We start from the raw sequence: 19,150 nt of genomic DNA on the forward strand, positions 1-19,150 counted from the left end.
CGTTGTGGTGAAGCTGAGTGGCTCGCCAAAGAGGAAGCATAGGAACACTGAGAGGAAGGGATGCTCCACAGACACGCTAGGAGCCAGGGGAAGGCTCCTCGGCGTTCGGCAACCGACGAAGGCAGCTTTTCACCTACTGGGACCTGGATGGAAGCATGCGTGCAGAAGCAAAGCCAAGAGATGGACCGGAAAGACGCAAGAGCAATCTAGAGTGGGAAGCTGGTGGCAGACCATTACCCCGTATGTGCGAACAGGACCAAGAACGGCAAGTAAAGTCGGTGAGTCAGCGCAGGCATAGTGAGGATCCTGGGGCGTTTCGGCGATCCCGCCAGGTACAAACCACAATCAGTAAAGCCAGAGAAACAGAGACAAAAAAGAAACTGATTAGAAGCCAAGAAGGCATATTGCAAATACGGACCCCAACCACATATGAATGAATGGTATGCAAATATGGGGCCAACCCACATCACATGATGAATCAGGAAGATGTGAGATACCAAGAGGGGTATGTGCAACTTTGGAAGTAAGAGATTAACCACATGTGAATAGAAGAAGTCCTGGTAGGTGACTATACCAGGCAGTCACAAGTGCATAGGAAGTCCTGGCTGGGGAGTATACCAGGCAAATGCAGATCTACAGAAGTTCCAAGAAAGATATCAAACTGTTTTTGCTCATTAAGAAGGAACCGGTGAAAGAAGTGGAACTCACAAGGGCATGCAGTCTTGTAAATGGCAGTATTGTCGTGGACCAAGAAAAACACAAATAACTGTTAGACCAAGAATCATTTGTATCAAAGAAGAATCCAGTGGAAGGGAATCACCCTCTGCAACCAAGGCTCTCTTACCTTGGAGAACATTTGCGTTGGAGTTGTTTATTTTCCTTTATGAACTCTTTTGAAATCACAAAAGTTTAAAGACATTCCCCTTTTCACCTTATAGTTTGGTTTATGAGGGAGGATCACATGGGAGGAGACGGCCCCCTGGGAGATGTCTTGACTTCATTGGATGAGACATGGTATTCCCCATTTACCCATGAAGAAAATCCATTAATACCCAATGCCCTAATGACATATTGCCATACATCTACACACCCTCCTCCTTTAGGGAAAATAGAGAAACCTTTTCCCAAAATCCTATAGGCCAAACTTCCATCCCTGTTCAAAAAAATGTAAACACTCTAAAACTACCTTTTCCAGTTCTAATTGTCCACCTTGTGGAACTGACTCATTCTGAACTGTTGAAATTGATTTTTCAAGTGACCTGTACCAATCGGCATCAATGGACTATTTTTCTCACAATTACCCAAGTGCTGGTTTTTATAGTGTGAGGGTCAGAATAGAATGTTTGGACACAAGGACAGTTTGATTGTAACACCCTTTAAAAGAATGGGTTTCTGCCCCATCTCAAATACAGGAGTTTACTGTTTAAGGTGAAATAGATGTTAACGGGGAGTCAGCAGGGGAATTCAGCATATCATAGGGAACCAGGTAGGTCTGCCCCTTTATTGCAGCTGATTTGTGCCATTTTTCTTAAACAATTGAGGACTAAAGTGAGGGGTGACCAAGTTGAGAAGCTTTTTGTCTTTAGATGACCCTAAAATCAGGCGATATGCTGACGACCCTGAGTTTTTTTGGGAGGCTAGAGAAGATAATATACAGAGTGTATTGAAGATTTTACACTTAATTCTGGCTCCAAGGTAAGTATTATGAAAACAGAGCAAAAATGTATTCAATGAAGACCGCCTATCGCGAACATGTAAATTGTATTACTCAAGTAAAATGAAAACGTGTTATTGAAATTAGATCATTTGTATTGATTATTTTGTCAGTTACTGCATAGGTTTGAAAGATTGCTGTCAGCAAGGGGTAAGGCATCTCCGACGATGGTAGGAAGAATACATTTGATCAAAATTGAGGTACTGCCACACTTATTATTAGTATTATTTTATTCATCTCTAATATGGTATCTTGACGCCAAAAATTGAATTTTTGTTCTTTCTAATCAACTCACAGAAAGAATTGAGACCGTGTTTTATTTTTTTAGTGTTCATTTCATTTTACCATAATTAAGTAGGCTCTTTTGAGAAATAATATTTTAATTCCCAAACCCAGCTGAAATATTTATAACTCCACTACATCTAGATTACTCCTAACGTAGTGATGAGGGGCAGAAACTATGGGCCTAATTCACAGAAGCATCTTATAATGGCAAAACCCCTTTGGAAAACGCTCTGTGAATTAGGTCTTATGTGTATGGGATGATTTATTTTACATCACATCGTTTTTACATGATCGAACAGATGCTGCCTTTAAAATGTGAGTCAGTCTCAGTGTTCCATATTATACATGCACCACGTCCAGATATAAAAGTCAAAACGGGACGTGACCACACTGGGGTCGTGCCGATGACGAGCACCTATGCAATTGTAGCGACAGGGTCCCTACTCAAACAAAGGGAACAGCCATATTTACAGCTCAGAAGAACCTCTACGATGCTATTGTTTGCTTGGATGAGGAAATCTATAAATTTAACACAAATCTAGGCATCTCTAACAACATAAGAGCAACAAAGTTTAGGGCAGAATGCCTTTATTTTTCTGGACCTAATGATATGGATATCACATGAGTCATTTCACATAGATATCACATGAGTCATTTCACATAGTTTCACTGTGAAACTATATGAAATGACCAAGGTGATGCACCTAAAGTGAAAATAATTAGCCTTCCGCAGGGTTCATACACAACAAAATTATTTGCCAACTATCTAGAGAATCTGAAATGCACACCAAAACCAGATTTATGGTAAAAACAGATTTAATATCATGACAGTTTTCGATAGCAATACTCTAGATATGCTATTTGTCACTGAATCGTGGCTTAAACCAGAGTACAATTCAATTGTGGCAGACATAGCCCACTCTGGCTATAAATTGATCTCCACACCTAGGAAATCCTAGGTAGGAGGCGGTCTTGCTATGTTCTTTAGAGGCTTCCTGAGGCTCACAGAAATAGCATTTGCAGCAACAAATAGACACAGTATTTCTGAATGTAAATTTTCACCTGCACGCTCAGAATATTATTTGCTAAATTAGCAACCTCCTAACGCTCAAGTACAACTCTTTAAAGGAGTAGATGGATGAAGGGAATCTAATCTCTAGTAGGTCACCGCTGCTAACAATCCTATGTGATTTTAATGCATGGACTGACGTTTTACAAGCAAATCATAGCCAAAACCTGCTGGAAAATCCAGGAGATCAGGGGTTTAACCAAATGGCAAAGGGGCCAATACATGACAAAGGTCATACTCTTCATCTCCTCTTTATTGGTGACAGCAAAAAATTGTTTATTTAACAATCTTGTCCCTCAAGTTTCTCCAGTAATTCTTTTGTGCCATTTTGAATCAACTATAGCGCTAAACCCGAGAGAATTGTTTTGTATGAAAAACCAATAAAACCACATTAAAAAAAATAAAAAATATGTTGATAAATCCTGTCACATGAAATGCACTTGGGTATATTTTCATATAAATAAACTTAATAAGGAGATTGAATCTGTGGTGGGAAAAAATGCCACAGTTTCTTCAGTCCATACATGGGTAAAATGTTTTCTCTTGGCAACTTCTCAAGCATTAGACTACATTGATCCAGTGAATCAGACTAATATAACAAATCGCAAATGGAATGCAATAAATATTAAGTCTGCGCAGGCAAAGGGCGCAGTGTTGTGTGCTGCAGGTGCGTTAAACGCTGGCTGACCGTCCGTTGGGCCTACACTTCCGCTTCGCAGACGCAACATACCCTAATTTCCAGCGATGATCGAATAAAAACTAGGTACTGAAGCCCACTAAGGCAAAGCCCGCGCAGGCAAAGGGCGCAGTGTTGTGTGCCACAGGTGTTAGGTGCTGTGATATGTTGCCCCAAAGACTCTGCATCCAGGAACACCGAGCTGCGCCACGGCTCCCACCCAGACCCACAACCATTTGCATTAGGTAACCGGACTCGTGCAACATGCCCTATGACCCTGCGTCCTGATTTGCATCCTGATTTACGAGTTGCGCCCCGGCTCCGGCCCCGTCCTACAACCATTTGCATTAGGTAAGTACACTAGCGCAACATGCCCTATGGCCCTGCATCCTGATTTACGAGCTGTGCCCCAGGTCCCGCCAGGCCTGCAACTGGCTACAGCCTGCATTATCCATTGCGATCTCCCCAGGATATACCATCCTGCGCAATGACAGAACTCACAGTAGAGGTGGCAGAGTCGCTCTAGTCTACAAAAACACCCTTGCCATCAGGGTCTCCAACTCCAGCCCAATCTCAAATTGCAAAATGCTTTCTACCAAACTCACACCCTCACCCACCAATACTGTCTCCACCTCATCTTTCGCCCATTCCTCCTAAACCCCATTTCATCCTTCGAAGAATACCTCATGCAAACCCTCAATCCTACCATCAAGCCCAGCTCAAAAATCTTGATCTGAGGAGACCTTAATCTTGGCCTCAATAACCCCACATACTCTCATGCAAAAAGCCTAGCCACGCCCTCAACCACGCTGGCTTTGCTCAGCGAACTACTGAGCCTACCCACCTCCAGGGACGCACCCTCAACTGGATTTCTGCCCTTAATTGCAACCTAGCCAGCCGCACCACCACAACCTGCCCTGGGTCTGACCATCACACCATCACATTCAACATTCCCACCAGCGAACGGCCCAGCCTCTGTCACACTGTGAAACTAGAAGCCCTAGCCTGCTGCACTAAAAACCTCAACAAGGACCGCCTAACACCCTCCTCTCAGACCCCAAGGTCCTAAACAACACTGCAACGAGCCCAGTCCTCAGTGACACCATTGCAACAGCTGTCGGCACCCTAGCACCACTTAAAAAGCACAACGCCAAGCCCGCTGTAAAAAAAGAACACCTGGTTCACCACTGAAACGGCTTGGAAAAAAGACCCCTTTGCAGCTTCCAAAGGTCAGTTCACCTGCCTCGCCAAAGACTACAAAAGAGGGATTCATACTGCCAAAAGCCATTAGCTACAATGCGAAAATCGTTAACGCACAGTCCTACACCTGCAAACTCTTCACGATCATGGGCGAACCCGAGTCACTAGTCGCCCCTCCCACAGACCTCATCACAGACGACACCTGGTGTACCAAGGTGTGCGAAGCCTTCACAGGAAAAATCTCTTTGCTCCAGGAGCAAATCTGTGCAAAGCAACTGCTATTATCAATTCTTCCTTTGCCACAAAAACGGTCCCAACTTCCTTGAAAGAAGCGTGGATCCTCCCGCTGCTACAGAAATCTTCCCTCGATCCTGCCATCCCCACTAATTACCGCCCCATTTATTTTATTTGTTTTTTATAACATGCCCAATACCGTACCTGAGTTCGGTTTCTAAGCGCAAATCCGGGATTCGAACCTCTGTTGCTCTGTGTAGTCTTGCTTCCAAGAGCAGCACATTTCCCCTGTGCAATCCTTTGTTCACATTAATACTGTACCCTTCATCCTTAAAATCCTTGACTGCGCAGTATATTTCCAGTTCCAATAGTACCGCAAGGACAACCACATCCTGGGCATCCACCTATCAAGCTTCTGACCAAGGGATGGAACTGAAACCGCCTTGCTGGACCTGAAAAACCATTTGGACGATATGAAAGACACAGCCAAACTCTCCCTTCTCCTCATGCTGGCCTTATCAGCAGTGTTTGACCTTGTCGACCACCATACACTCTGCAACCACATCAACACAGTAGCAAACCTCTCCCCAGCAGCGGCAGCCTGGATCATTTAGGCAGACAGATCCTCCTGTGTCTTTAAGGAGGATAATGTTGCCCCACCACCACCAGTAACCTGTGGAGTCCCAGAAGGGTCTTGCATCTCCCCCACCTTGTATGACATTTATGCTAGACCCCTTTTTGATCACCTTGGTGCCCTCGGCATAACCTACACAAATTATGCTGATGACACCCAATTCCTCATCCCTCTGTCAGGCACCTGCCACCTTGAGGTTGCAGCCATCAACTCAGTCTACAACATTGTCCAGAACTGGAATGCAACCCACCAGTTATGTCTAAACAACGACAACATTTAGATCCTCGTTTTAGGCTCAAACGCCACTCTTCGCAACATGGATCCAGCTTACAAAGCCTTTGACATTGATGGCAACTTGATCCAAACTTGAACTGCAGCAAAGACACAGATTAATTTCAAGACCCTGTGCATCGCACACAGGTGCACCACCAACACTGCCCCAGCCTACGTATCACGCCATGTGGAGAAATAAACTCCACCTCGCCCACGAAGAACCATGAAAAGCCACTTCCTTCGAGTTCCTACTTTCACTCGAAATACTGCAGGAGGGTCAAGCTTTCCTCTCATTACTACAAAGCTCTGGAACAAACTCCCCATTGGCCTGACAAAGGAACCTTCCTACTGGACCTTTAGAAAATGGGCAGAGCGGTAATGCAGTGGTAATGGTGTTACTGCTACATTTTCTCTGCCACGCCCAACTCCCGATTACCCCCTAAGACACTTCAATCCCTGTCTCCTCCTTTACCTCCCCATCGTTTTTATCTCATGTATTCTTTCACCTAATGTAACTAGCGCCTAGATACCTTAGGGTTCAGTGTGCTGCATCAAATACATAAATACATACATAAATAAATTAGATCTCAGATTCAGTGCTCAAGTTGAAAAAAAAGCAAAACACTTGCCAAACTGCAGTGGAGAAAAATGTTTGACCCGAAAAAGACAAAATCCTACTAAGCTGGTAAGCTTATAAAGCTGCATCTAAGAACAAATCATGTATTGTCAATACAGAATAGCTAATTCAAATGCTCTGCGAACTGAAAACCCCAACAGAACTGAAACCAGACCACACCAACTCTGGAGCTTTGTAATTCGTTAAATCCCTTTTCACTAATATAATAAAAAAAAAGACATTGAAGACAAAAACACACAGGCAATTAATCGTGCAACACAGGAAATGCACGAGATACGGCAGGTCATTCGCACCACTTTACCCATTCCGTAATGGATTTAGAACTGATTATTTGGCTGGGAGGATAGCTCAGGTGCAACTTGCTCACCTTGTAAGCAAGACTATGCAGAGCAACACAGGTTCGATCCCTGGATCCGCGCTTAGAAACCTCTGGGGATTAAGCGCGTTATAAATAACCAATTAAATAAAAAATAAATTACAAAAAGCATGATCTCTGACTCCATGTAAGCCCCAGACCCGACCAAAAAGTTTAAAGAAATCGCAAATAGTCTGATAAATTCTATTTGGTAACTGCAGTACTTTTGACTCATCTAAAACAAATGATCACTCCTACTTTAAAGAAACCACCAGAAAATATGAGCCTTTATCATCCAACATAGCATAGCTCTTATCTGGCTAAAATAATCAAAACTGTTATTTTAAATCATCTGATAGAATGCATTGTTGAGGCAACTTTTACTATCTTGCTACTAAGCAGATTTCAGGACTTCTCATTGCACGAAAGCTGTTATCTTTGTTGAACAATACTAGAGATTTAGTGGATGATGGCTGGGTCACAGCGCTACTCCTGCTGAATTTGTCGGTGGCCTTTGACAGTCAACCACCACTTTCTCTTAGACACGATCCATAATATAGGTATTCGAAAAAATTAGGCCAATTCAGGGTCAGGTCGATGTCTGACAGAAGCTTTACAGTTTCACCAGGCCTCTTTTTAATCAACTTCCAACCTCTCATTTGTACAACACCACAGGGGTTGACATCTTCACCTATGCTCTTTAACCTCTGTGTTAAATCTGTAATGACTTTGAAATTCCCTACCTAAAGTATGCATATGACACACAGATGTTTATCAGGCTAGAGTGAGAACTTTGCAGTTTAAATGTCCAAATTGACCAATGGATGAAGATTTATAAACTAAAGCTGAACACAGGTAAAACAGAGCTCATGTTAGTGGGACCCCCAGAAACTGCTTGTAACCCACCATGCTGGTTTGATGTCATCACAAGGCTTGCAGGTGAGGAATTTTGGAAACATAATTGAGTCTAAACTGACATTAGAGCCACAAATTAAGCAGGTTCTGAAATCTGGTTACGTCCATCTTCACCTAGTGCATTGATTGTTTCCCTATTTAGCATTCCACTCAAGATCAAAGCTATGCTGCTGATTGTCTGGTCTACGCTTGATTTTTCAAATGGAATTAATATAGATCTACCCGCCTAATCCTTGGAAAAACTGCGGTTGCAAAGCACAGCAGCTCACCAATTCGCTGAAATTGGAAAGTACTCTTAAAGGAATAGTGGGCTCAAAAATATTATTGTCCCGAGGGTTCGGGCGTGTGTTTTTAAGCATACTGTTAAATTGTGAGTTTTGGTGTTAGATAAATCACTCGAGAGCCAGAGGTGACGTAAACAGGCTTTACGGGGTTCTTTCAGTTACAGGTAAGTACTCGGGATAAGTAGGGCAAACATAAGACAAGTCTATGGGAAAGAAACATCCACCGGTCCCCCTGTGTCAAGCATAAGTTCCCAACTGACTTTTCTGGAACACAGCACCTACATCATCACATTCTAGTCAGCCAACCCTCCATACCAAACATTCAAGGCTCAGACACACACAGATACAGGAAATCGCCTCATAGCCAGAATAGGTAAAACACAACATATCTCCCCCCTTACATAACAATACAATAAAAGGAAGAAGGCACAGTCGTTACTGAACAATATATATACCACAAACAACTATCCTTCTAAATACCCATCCAGCAAACGCCCCAAGCATAAAGCTATTCCCCTCCAAATCCTTAGTGAAGCTACCAAATAGCTAACCCACTTCCAGAACAATCACCAGTACCATAACAGGCCTTTTATGGAACTCGCTACAAAGGAACCAGCCCAGAATCCCGTGCACAACCATTACCAACCCCATCACAACTATAACCCTGCATCATCATTGCCAACAACTAGTTGTGCTAACACAAACAGGGTTAAGCCCCACTAACCGCCTAAAGCGTACACATCTTAACTCCACTGTGGGCGTCCTCAAAACACCCTCTTGGGTACCAACCAAAATGTCGGTATCCCATAACACCAACATTGGCACCAACCAAAATGTCAGCATCAACATACCATCAGATTGACACTAATAGTGAACCAACACTAAAAACCGGGCCTCCAATCCACACTACCATTGGCACCACTCTAGGCACCTAACCTGACCGACCAAATGCTCACAACTGAGCACACTACCATTGGCACCACTCCAGGCACCAAACCTGAGCGACCAAATGCTCAACTGAGCAACCCATGCTCACCATTGAGCAACCAATGCTCGCACCAGCAACCAGATGTTCACAACTGAACAACCACATACTCACAACTGACCTTACATCATCACCCACACACATTCCCCTAATCAAACCAAATGAACGAATTCAGCATTACAACTTGGAAAATAGAATTTGAGTTACACCTTGAAAGAGTCCCAAAATGTCATGCTTGCAGAGTCCAACTTGGAACGTAGCTGTGGAGAAATTGTTAGGTTAATGCAAGGCATAGCATGACTGAACATTACCTTGAAATGCAGTAGGTCCAAAAAAACACAAGAAAATAACCAAAATTACCAGCGCTCTCACCCTCACTCACACCATCGCACACACGCATTCCTCACCCAAACCAACTGGACAAATTCAGCAACAAAAAATATGGTAAACAGAATTTAGGTTGCGCCACACAAGTCCCACAAATTTTATGCTTGCAGAGTCCATGTTAGAAAGTAGCTGTGGAAGAACGGTCAGGTTAGTGCAATTAAAAAACATTACTGAACATTTCATTTCTGAACATTTCTTCTGGTTGCATTAGGTCCACACAATTCTCAAAAACGTGCCAAAAACATGTTGGCCTCACGAAACACCAAAATCTGTTTTTGGCACCACCAAAACACCACTTAACTTGGCACCATAGATCACCACCAATTGTGACTCCGTACAAGCCACATAAATCAGCAGACACATGCCACCCACTTTGGAACCAACAACAACAGGGAAATGCATCCCCCACTAACATATGTCTTCAAACTCCATTAGGACAACATAACCTGCACAACAATGAGCTACATACCACATAGCCAGCAGTAAATCCAAACTGCCCCCAAAGCGCACACAATCAGACGTGCCTTAAAGAATGCTCACAGCAACAATCGCTGATACGCCCCTGCAGGACAATGACGTCACCATAGCTGAATGAAACGCTGACCTGTGCAGAGCTCCCCACACCAACCGTCATCGGTGCTTTAACGGTGGACATGCCACCACGATCCTGCCAGCTGACTGCCAACGCCCACAGCCAGTTAAAAACTCCACAAAAAGGTACCACAGTTAATGCTTCTTCTGCCTCTAAACGCTGCAGCCGCTCCTGCTTGTAAAACACTGCCTTGCCAGCACAATATCCTCGATAGTTCCCCGAGCCCCATGCACAGTGGTCACTCTCGGCCGCTGCTCCCTTCTATGACGCCAACTAAAAGTGCGGAAACTCCCACCAACACTTTTCCTTGAGGCGATATTACTGGCAAAGGGACAACTTCAATGACCAAATGACACTTTCACTCCAAACCTGTGCAGCGCTGCCCCCCCAAAGTCATTAAGTTGAGTCTGCTTTTCAGACATGCAGGCACGGGGCATGCTTACCTTGGGGCTGAGGGGGCGGTGGATGCTTCTGATTCCAGCTTCTTCCTGGCGGGCAACTTCCTAGCCACCCTTGTCTCCCTGGTAGTTCAGGTCCTTTTGTGTAAAATCTTTCCTTTTGATCCTTTCTTTTCCTGATACCTTCAGACTTGACAAATCCTCGTTGCCAGTGTTGAATTGTATGTTTTGGGGTTAGATAAATCACTCAGGAGTCGGAGGTGATGTAGACAGACTTTACTGGGTTCTTTTAGTCATAGGTAAGTACACAGGGATAAGTAAGGTAAAACATAAGACCAGTCCAAGGGAGAGAAACATCCACCGGTACCCCTGTGCCAAGCATAAGTTCCCCACTGACTTTTCTGGAACACAGCACCTACATCATCACATTCTAGTGAGCCAACACTCCATACCAAACATTCCAGGCTCAGACACACACACCTACAGGAACTAGCCTCCTAGCCAGAATAGGTAAAACAACACATACGTTGATCGATCGTACAAACATTTCCTATGCACCTTGTCGTAGTTTTCCTCATTTTCACACATGCAAAATCAGGCAGCAGGGCATGGCCATCTTGTGCTAATCTTATCCGTTGCCGCATCGCCTTAAGGTGAACTGCCCTGGCAGCACTAAAACATATCCCCCACCCCTGATGCTGAGATCACTAGATGCGTACCGCCCATTTCACCACGCCAATGGACATCTCGTGTCAACATTCTCTGCGCTTCAGCTAATGAGGTGTCTCCATGGAAATTGCAGAATGCGTCTTTCCTCAATAAGTATAAACAGAGCGCTTCTCATCAGACAACCTCAGATTTGCTTTTCCAATTGTTTCACTGTCTTTTTTTGGAGGATTCTGTGCCTCGTTTCTGTGCTCTGGTCAGCTACCTTTTGTTGCTCATATTCCGTGAGAACAGATACTAGTACTATCATTACTATCTATTTTTATTTTGTCCCATAATGGCAACAATACAGCCCTACCAGTACGAGCCAGAGTATTCCTAGGCAGAATTACTTGAAAGAGAAGGATGCGGAAACGATGGGGCTTCGAACAACAGTTGGGAGGACGAATCGACATATCAAGAGCCTGAGCTTAGTCGCATGGACAATGTCTCCACCAGGTGTACCTGCAATCGGTGCACGCTAATGCCAACCGAGGAGGAGAACTGCTGCTGCCGACAAAACTCTAGATGCTTGTCCTACATATCGGAAGGTGAGACACGGCTGCAATGCGTTACCGAGCTGCATGACTTCAGGGCAGCCTGCCGTGTTGCGAATTATGATGGTGCTTATGCACGAACTTCGCAACAGTTCGCCCTCGCAATCCAAGTAACGACTAAGTGTACTCTAGTTGTGATGTCACTTAGGCCACTAACATTTCATGGCCGTCTCCTATATTGTCGTAACTTTGATCTATCACTGCCAAATGAATGTAGTCTTGCAATTCTATAAATCACTCGCGATTTGGGGAAATCATAGTGGTCTTCTTATGTTTATTTCATGTACAACCATTAAGCAATTTTTCTTTGTGTCCCAAGTGTAATGGAATGCATAGGTCGTTCAATATTGTAATGTGTCTACACTTTAAAGCGAAAGTGGATTGATCCGTGAAGTAACATTTGTACTGGCAACAATGCCATTGGATACACGATTGCATTTTCAACTAAGGTTTAATAAACTTATCTTGTTCATTTAAAAACAGTTTGTATCTTTCTCTTCCACAGGTGGTAAAGGCTGGTGGCCTATCGTTCGTTTACATGGTGGCTTCATGGGATGCTTGGACACCGCGTTCGACGAGTAATACCCGCCTGTGTCGTTGGTGCCATTAGAGAGACATTCCCCAGTGACAGAGGTCAGTACAGGGGATATTCTCCCATACTCTGCTGCAACCCGAAGTTTATAATGTGTAGTACATTTGTGCCATCAACATCAGCAACAAAATAAAATACAACTGAACTTTTATGAATGGTTGTTTCAATTTTTCATTGAATCAAGTGTGTCTCCAATCAGCAGTGTTCCGGCCCTTTCCTGCATGCCTCTTGGCCCCCCACCCCTATCAATTACTGTTAGCACCTGTGGCCATGCCCTCTCAAGGTGGCTGGCAGGGTGGGAACGGCCAAGGTGCCACATACCATGTACACTTCAAAGATATCTTACGTGCTGGGTCCATTGTTCACATGGCCTCCCCAGACCCAGTGTCTCCAGGCAGGCTCCCCTGAAGCAGACCGCGCCCCTGCAATCCACATAAGTGTGTCTCCATTCAGCAGTGTTCCGGTCCTTGTCTGCACACCCATTCCCCTCTCTCTCCCCACCAGAATCAACGGCAGTTCGCACCAGTGGATGTGCGCTGCCAAAGGGGGCTAGCAGGGGTGGGAACGGCCAAGTTGCCAAACACCATGCACACGTCAAAGGTATCTTACGTGCAGGGTCCATTGTTCACATGGCCTCTCCAGACCCAGTGTCTCCAATAATGATGCTTTTGAATTACTCGCAGACTACTTGACACAATCGTCATCATCAAAAAAAGGGCCACCCAACAAACAATCGACATTGATGTTTTCTCTGATTCATGTTCAAATAACACAAGCTGAAATAGCAGAGGCTGAAGCCTCCACACAATTGACCAAGGAACTTGCCAAAGATCTCGACTACAGTGCCTCCTGTTGGGCCGATATGTCCACCACAATTGAGTCACAAACCACATTCATGCAGGACGATAGTCTAATAAAGGAGCCCAAATACATTGTATTCGGCAGCTGCCTGGTGGAGATTATACTGATGCTGAAATGTGTCCATCCAGTGAGGGAAGCCATTGTTGAATGCCACTCGTGTATCACAAGCACTAACTTGAAAATACAAGCCACCTGTGATCTGCTCCATGCAAAATGTTCATGGTCCGCTCAACCGATGCTGGCGAAAGTGGCAGCTGGAAGTCTACTGTGTGCAGCAGCTTTACTTTTCAGTGGCTCTACTTTTAATAAGTTGTCCAGTTTCTGTCAATTTGTGGGACTTCAGTTCCTTTCTAAAACGCAGTACTACAAATATCAACGTGAATATTTATTCCCTGCTATTAGCGAAGATTGGAAAATTGAACAAATGTCAATTGAAAGGACATTCTCTGACAAACGGTTCAGGCTAGCTGGCGATGGACAGTGTGACAGCCCCGAATTTTCAGCAAAGTACTGCACATACCACTTTCAGGACATGGAAACTAAAAAAATAGTGAGTTTGTTGGTCGTGCAGGTGTCCGAATGTAAATCCTCGGTGGCCATGGAGAAACCTGGTTTCATCAAATCCTTGAAATATCTCAAATCGAGGGGAATGCAAATAGACCTCATAGCCACGGACAGACATGTTTCAATAGCCAAGAACATGAGAGAGCAGTTTCCAAATATTCACCATCAATTTGGTGTATGGCACGTTGCCAAATCAATCAATAAAAACATCTCAGCTGCTGCTGCTGCAAAAAAAGGTTCTGAAAATATTTTACAGTGGTCCCAGTCTTTCAGCAACCATCTTTGGTGGAGCTCCAAAACTTGTGGTGGGTCTGAGGAAATTCTTTTAGAAAAATGGCAGTCACTAATGCACCACTGATCCAACGTTCACTCTTGGACAGAAAACCAACATTTCCACGAATGTGCACATGGACCTTTGTCGGAGGAGCAGGAACGCAAGAAAGAAGAAGTGGTTGATTCCATCTTCACCTCCACACAAAGCTCTTGAGAAGATCGTGTTTGATAAAGCTCGATCAAGATATCTGAAGGGACTTACAGAATTCTGTCACACGGGAGATTTGGAGGTGTTCCACAATATTTGCCTAAAGTACAGGCCCAAGAGATTGCATTTCGGCATAGATGGGATACAATTGTCACAACCTTAACCCCTTGCCGGGACACTCGAGGCCTCTGGCCCTCGCCACGACATTTCAACAAAGCCCCAAGGGCCCAATCATGCCCCTCTCGGGTGCCCTGGAGCCAGTCCTGGCGCTGCTGGTGCCAGGCTCCTATGGCAGGTGCTGTTTCCATTGGGCAGTGGACCAACAAGGCTGCCCCCACAAGGATCAACGTGGAACTGCAGCATGCAGTCTAGCATCCAGGACGTGGCCCGCCCCGAAGGCACCTGGGATACCTGCTGGCTATTTAAACCACGCCTGTCTGAAGGAACGCGCTTCACGTTATTCTGCTCTTGCAGCGTGACGTTCACCGGGTCCTGCTCAGCATCTTCGGCCTGCATGGGGGGGGGGGGAGGGAGGGAGGGAGGGAGACGGACGGAGGGAGGGAGAGAGGCAGAGAGGGAGAGAGAAAATAAATAAATAAATCTCAGACCAGTCGGGTGACGTCCCTATGGATACAAGGTGAGCGTTACAGCAATATAGGACGTTATAAGCGCATAACGAGAACATAGGGCGTGAACAATCGAGGACTTCAGGAAACTTTGGGATGCTTCGTTACACAATTTTGTTCCGAGGACACATACATTGCCACAAACCATTGCAAACGTGCCCTGTCCACCGAAAGCAGAGCTCGTGGAACAGTTTACTTCCCGGTTCAAATGATTAGCAGCTATTTATTTGTTCAACAATGTTTATATAAAGTGTCCAAATAAAGCGTCCAATTTGTCTTTTGAAATCTATCCTCTTTGTCAATTTTTTTTTGTTTTGCAAGAAGTGCCTTTTGTAGAATGCCATACAGTGTAACGCTGTGCTTTCACACTTCGCAGTTTCATCGAGCTCTTGTGGATCCTTCACTGATCGTGGGAGGGTCAGATGGATAACAGCATTAAAGCAACTTTGGGGTTCTGCAGTTGCCTTACCAAACACTTGCCCAAATAGCTGAATAACTACGGGTCCCACAAAAGGAATGAGACCTAGGCTAGAAGATACTTGGCACGCAAGAACTACTGACTGTAAGCAAAACAGCGCATCAAAGGGGGTTGTTGGTGAGAAAGAGGTGGAGTCTGACCTATATTTTCATGGGGTCATGTGGTAGGGGTCGTTGCTAATGTAAGGAAGGAGTGGGTCGGTTGAGCCCCACCCCATATATTCTACGCGAAAGGGAGCACTTGCTCTTGCACTCGTGGGGGACGCCTCCTTTGCCTTCTGCAGCCATGGGGAAGAAGGCCCTGACATAAGCAGAGGTGGGGCTATTGCTAGACACACTTGGACTCCATTTTGTGTACCCTCGACTCCAACCTTGGACCAGGCCGCATTCTGGCATTGCGAAGTCTCCCCTCCCCTCAGCAGCACTGCGCACAGCGAGCACTGACAGGCCCCACATTTTTCCTCCTGCGCCTGTGCCTCCCAAGTCCCTTTCTCACAGATGCGCTGAGACAAGATGTTGCGAGCAAAGAATGTATTAATTTCGTTCTTCCTCTGAGATCACTGTCCTGTGTGTGACCGGGCCAAACAATGACTTGTAGTTCATCCATCTCAACAAATCTGCTCCTACACCTCTCACCCCCGCTACTGGAAAATTACTGGTTGTTCAACCTTGTGCCCTTCCAAAGCTATTCTTTTTATGTCCCAGAAGTGTGACCCTTCCTTGCTGACCACCCCAGAGTGCCTCCTAATAAAACAAGACCCCAGTCACAGTATATTCTGTCCTAAACGAACATGTGTCACTCCACCCCCTTCTCGCTTTGATGTGCCAGACCTGTCGGCTATCAATCCCGAACCCTGCAGGCTACCTCAGGGGCAAGACCTTGCACACCCTTCACCTCGCTAGTGACCCAAAGTGGGATAGTGCAAACACACGTGTGCAATTTATAGGCCTCTAACATATACTTAAAAGGTATAGTGATGATCATTATTTAATGCATGTCTAGGATAAGTATGTAGATCAGTGTGGGAAGTGAGAACCTTCACTATCAGGTGTCGTATCACAGGGGCCGATCTTTGATTTGCAGCCCTCAGAGTCTAAGATTTCAAACGCAGTGGGGTTAGGTGTCAGCGTTACCAGAATATAGGACCAATCCAGAATAGGTATATGGGGGCGGGGGGTGAGGTTGAGGTGGTGCGGGGTTAGGGTCTGGAAACCAGATGCATTCAAAGAGAACTTGGGTCATGGGTTCAGGGGACTGCGGCCTGGCAGGAGGGGTTTGCAGCAGGGCTTGCTCTGACATTCTCGTAGGAGCACATTTTGTCAGGGCTCGCGACTCGCTCCTTGCGAGAAAAACATTACGGGATTTGCCCTGTGAACAAGAGACGGGCTGAACTGACAGGTGGTGTGGGCTGGCTGTGGGAGTCTATGGCAGAGTGCGAAGTTATCCAGAGGAACATTATAAATAAGGCTTTTGGAAGTAAACTAACTGTAACTGTTTTCATTAAAAAAAGTAAATTACTAGAAATTTTGCATGCCATTGGTGGATGACAGCAAACAATTAATTTGTTTTTCAAAAAATATTTCTAATGCCACTATGGTCTGAAGGGCTATTCACTCCCATTCAGAGTGAAGGTGAGCTCCTTTGAATTTTGCTTGCGAGCTGAGCAAACCCATGCATTATACACAGTATAAGGTTCAATTGTTTTTCGACCTTGGAATAAAGGGAGGATTCCGAAAGGAATGAATGAAGGGAGGGGTGTAATACCGTCAAATATGATAAGGTTCATGTAATTTCATTTTATGAAAATTTGTTGATCTGAACGGAGTCTCTGCGTTACGCTGAGAGAATGGAAATGCCAAATGTTATGTAAGTTTTACTGTAGACGATTTTATAGACTAAATAGACTAACGAGTCAAGGTTTCATTAGTCGACCATTATTGCTGGCTTACATTGTAATGGGTTGTTCTTTGTGGCATATTGCAACGACACGCAAAAACAACCTGTGTGTGTGTGTACTTGTCTTTGTCCCGGGCACATGGGCAGTCAAGCATCGAAATGCATGTAGTCGACATCTGGGTGACCCCAGGTTCCACAAATGCCAAATTCTACTCTAATATTTAGTTAAAATGCCTTCTATGTGTTCATCGAATTGTAGTGTCAGCTTCTGCATTCCATTGCGAGCTTAACCTCTCAAGCAAATTGTAGACTACTTTCCACATTGTTTTCTCTGTGTTCCCATTGTTTCACCTGTGTGTTCATCATTAGTTTTCACACGGTGCAGAATTAATGGGTAAAATGATAAATTAAAATAAAGAACGGGTACTGAGAAATATTTCTGTTATGTTTTCCGAACAGATACATCCTGCCTTTCTGTGATTGTCATCGATTCCAGATACCAATTGATGGCTTCTTTAACAGGTAGCTGCAGATGCACTTAAATGGCTGGATCACCATGACGCTGTTTTGGGATGATCGCCACAGGCCGATATGCCCTTAAGCGGTACCAGCGATAAGGAGCAACCTCACATCGTTTACGGTGGCCTAGCGCCAAGCTGATGCAGAAGCCTTGCAAGTCACGGTGCGTCCAATGCGATTCTTATACTCAATAGGAAAACCGTGTGACTTACGATAAACATTTGTGGATCGAGAACAAAGAAAAAAATTATCCATTTGCTTGAATATGGCAATCGCTGGATGTTCTCGGAGCGTTTATTGTGAAATAAAATTACTTTACAAATTGTAGAGTTTTGCTATTTCCTTTAAAAGTATAGTTTTATATTCAAAATCGGGACGCGCTGTGTTGTGAGATGATGTGTGTTGATATTCCGGGTTCTGCGTCAACTTGCGTTAACACGTAGGTGACACGTAGGTGATAACTGGGCACGTTTGGCTACGCTGCCCAGTAACGTCATGGAGATAGGCAGAGAATATCACTAGGTTTGGTGATGTCCGCCTCAGGGGCGGGGGATATGATTTAGTGCCAACAGGGCAGTTCACCTTAGGGCGATGCAGCAACGGATAAGATTAGCACAAGATGGCTGCGCCCTGCTGCCTGATTTCGCATGTGTGAAAAAAAGGAAAACTTACGGTAACATGCATAGGAAACGTTTGTACGATCGATCAACGTATGCTTTAAAAACACATGCCCGAACCCTCGGGACAATAATATTTTTTTTGAGCGCACTATTCCTTTAATGACTTAATTGGAGTAGTAAACACGCTACTGGTGTAATAAAAATGCCTTACTATGCCTTCCTATACCTGTCTTCAGCCACTCGATCCATAAGCACTCTGAAGAACTGAAGTCCTGTTTAAAACAAGCATTGGAAAAGCCAACATCTTTGGCTTGTGCATACGTTTTAAGATTTTGCCAGACACTGATATTAGATACCCAGGTACTTGCACCATTTTTTATACCTGCTACAAACAATGGGTAGTTATTACCACTACAGCTGTGCCTAGCAAGTGCCTTTCCCATGCCTACACAAAAGCCCAAACTGTTGACATTGCCTATGCTTCTTTTTATCAGCATTGGAAAGCATTTGCCGGGCACTGCCATTATATGCCCAAGTACTTGCACCATTTGCAAGATGTTGCCATCATATGGCTAGGTAGTAGCATAATGGCTGTGTCTGCTAAATGTCTATC

General features: G+C 44.6%; 1 protein-coding gene across 1 annotated transcript in view; it reads left to right on the forward strand.

The window, feature by feature from the left end:
* ATF2 (activating transcription factor 2) overlaps positions 1–19,150 on the forward strand; it is a 1,079,253-nt gene that overhangs the window by 78,768 nt on the left and 981,335 nt on the right. The gene's annotated exons all lie outside the window — the stretch shown is intronic.

This window comes from Ambystoma mexicanum, chromosome 9, assembly GCF_040938575.1.
Source record: "Ambystoma mexicanum isolate Mex_15411 chromosome 9, UKY_AmexF1_1, whole genome shotgun sequence".
NCBI lineage: Eukaryota > Metazoa > Chordata > Amphibia > Caudata > Ambystomatidae > Ambystoma > Ambystoma mexicanum.